Raw genomic sequence first — 3159 nt, 5'->3', positions numbered from 1 at the left:
GAAGAACTCCCTGAGTGAAAAACCTCCCCCAAAAAAAAAAAAAAAAAAAAAAAAAACTCGGAGATCAAAATTGATTTCTTCCGTCCCAGACCAGCATTCGAACCCAGCAACTTATAGTTGAATTAATAATAATAATGCATATTTATACTGTTCGCATAGGACTGAAAAGTCCCTTTACTCCAGCAGTAGGCTACTACTATTATTGTGGTCAAATTCTCAAATTATATTAAAGATAAAATTTTATACCTCGGCTGAGATTGAACCCACGCTCTCCTGTTTACCAGGCGAGCGTCTTGACCACTACACCCGACCGAATCAATGCACACCGAGTCAATTGTGTTGATCTGCCCATTCATTCTGTCTCAGTCTCTCGTTCATTCTAAGGTTCTCCAGATAGAGTTGGCGTCTAAATTGTCCCAACTGAGTGAGTACATTCCTGTTGGTGGCGTTCTTTAGTACCGTCTCTCCGCTTTCTGAACATGGCACCTGAGAATTCAATTCAAAATGGTACGATTACTGAAGACCGGAAGCAAAATTGTTCGATGAGGGTTCACAGTTCCACAGATTTATTATTATTTTTTTCTTTTTCAATACAAATTACATTTCTCGTACACTGAGATCGTAAGATCTACGCGAAATTGAAGTCATTAAAAAACTTCTGACCCAAGCGAGGATCACCGAAAACGCGACGTAGGGCGGCTCCAAACTTTTTAATAAAAAAAGATCGACTCAGCAGCCCATGGACTCTGACATTCCACCGAGAATGCGAGAAAATTGTTGTGATTCCCGATGAACTTACCCAACTTTAACGACATAGGCATGTATAGTGTAAAAAGTTGCTTCACAATGTAGGTAGTACATCAACAGTATACTTGATAGATTCTCTTGGTTTTTACTTTTCATTTCCCTGCACCAACTTCTATGGAAACTTTCACAGTAATTTTAGGCTTGCCTGAAACCTAAAGTAGAAAATTGGATCGCAAACTTATAAGTTTACCAGCGTTAAATTTTCATTTTCAATAATTTAAACTACTTGTGATCTACCGTAAAGTGTTGCTTATATTTTGCTGAAGATAGATACGGCTGACAGGTATCACACCTACTAATTACAATGGTGTGTGTGTAAATAAATATACCTACAATGTATTGTGAAACAACTTTTTACGTATTACAAGAAACATGGTACAAAACATTTTACACAGGTGCATAGATTTTTTTTTTCTTTTTTTTCCATTTTCTACAACCGACATTACGTCTAGGGGAGACAAGGTAAAGTGATCCGGTCAGGATGGCGCGTCTACCTTGTAAGCGTTAGGTCGCGGATTCGATTCCCGCCCTGGGCAAAATTTATTCTAAACATACGGTCAGTTCTCGGAACGGCTTTCTCATATACTGCCTTCCTTTTCTCCTCGGTTTTGGAACGATAAGACCTTAGCAGTTAGAGTTTCCTCTAAAAAAAACACTTACCGCAGTAGCCAAGTCCCTCATCCTATGGTGTGTGCGTACGGCTGGTAACACAGGGGAAGTAGATCTAGTGCGAGGGGGAGGGGGAGAGGGAGAACCAGTCTCCTCTATAAATGTAACCCGATGGTGTTTGCCTGAGTACAAAGATAAGGATTAACTGAACGAAGTGAATTATCTAATTTTAAACTAGACGATAATACATTTTGTATGATCCCGTCTTCCTTTTCTCTTCGATTTCCGGACGACAGTACCTTAGCAGTTACAGTTCCCTCTGTCAAACCTCTTGAATAAAAAAAAAGCTGACACCGAAAAAGTTCATTTTTTCCGTGTACCTATATTGGTTTCCAGTGTGTATGTCCGACGACTCTCGACAGCAAATCCATCAAGAGCGCTTACGAGGATGTGCGATCCGACGCCTCACAAACCCAGTGGGCGGTATTCAAATATCAAGACTCCAAAATCAGCTGCACAGCGCGCGGTCAAAGTTTTGACAAGTTTCGAGCCCAATTTCGACCGGACGAAAGAAGTTTCGGCTATCTCCGAATGATGGTAAAATTTAGTGGTGGTTTCCGTGGATCCGGGTTCGAGTCCCGCAGAGCGGATTTTAAATGAGTTTTTTTTCATCCTGTCTTGGTGGTGAAGTGGGAAAGTTAACAGGAGGGCGTGGTGTGCCAAGGTATGGAATTTCGGCCTCAAGATCGCTGAAATAATTGGACCGAGTGTCTTACAGTCTCAACGAGGTAAAATTTAATTTGCAAATTTGCATAGGTAAATCGAACTTGACAAAATAAGTACTTGAGGAATGGCTTCTAGAGGGTAGCTGTGAGGCTATTATAAGGTTTAGTTTTAGTGAACCTATGTGTCCCTATGTTTCAGACTGGAGATGAAATGAGCAGGCGACTGAAATTCTTACTCATCACCTGGGTAGGGTGTGAGGTGGGGGTAATACAGAGAGCCAAGGTCAGCATCGATACATGCCATTAATATTTATGGGCATTAGAGTGAACTTTTGAGTTGTATGGCCGCCATACACGCCATACATACACGCTACGCCACTGGGCTATTATAAGGTTTAGTTTTAGTCTTTTAGTGAACCTATGTGTAGATTTAGACCTAACGAAATTGGTCCATTTTCTCTCCCTATGTTTCAGACTGGAGATGAAATGAGCAGACGTCTGAAATTCTTACTCATCACGTGGGTAGGGTGTGAGGTGGGGGTAATACAGAGAGCCAAGGTCAGCATCGACAAAGCCCTGGTGAAAAGTGTTATCACGGTAAGTATGTTCTATGTATATTCGTTAGGTTTTTGGTTCGTTTTATATTGATTTTTCCCACGATGGGCGTGGTTGGTAACTGAACGGGTGAAAATCTATTCCCAACCCAGCTGAGGCTGCGTGAAGTCATTGTGAGGAGGCGGATGGAGGAATACCAGATGAGTCCGAGAATCCCAAATCATCCGATTTGGGTCCCAACTCAAAAAAGGTCATCCGAGTTGCGTCCCCGGTACCTGAGATTGAACCTATATACTTGAGACCATAAAGTAAATAAATAAGTATATAACGAACACTACTCGTGGTGACCAAAAATAACTGTACCTATACATAGGCTTGCCAAATATCCAAAATGTCGATTTGGGACGCGAATCCGCGAACATAATTGCCAAATCCGCGAACATAATCGCAAAATCCGCGAACA

At 41.4% G+C, this 3159-nt stretch overlaps 1 protein-coding gene across 1 annotated transcript in view; it reads right to left on the bottom strand.

Moving 5' to 3' along the window:
• LOC103508430 (regulator of G-protein signaling loco-like) overlaps positions 1–3159 on the bottom strand; it is a 27860-nt gene that overhangs the window by 19032 nt on the left and 5669 nt on the right. The gene's annotated exons all lie outside the window — the stretch shown is intronic.

This window comes from Diaphorina citri, unplaced genomic scaffold, assembly GCF_000475195.1.
Source record: "Diaphorina citri unplaced genomic scaffold, Diaci psyllid genome assembly version 1.1 scaffold398, whole genome shotgun sequence".
Taxonomy (NCBI): domain Eukaryota; kingdom Metazoa; phylum Arthropoda; class Insecta; order Hemiptera; family Psyllidae; genus Diaphorina; species Diaphorina citri.
Note: the sequence above shows the minus strand (reverse complement) of the source record. Positions and strands in the feature narration are given on the sequence as shown.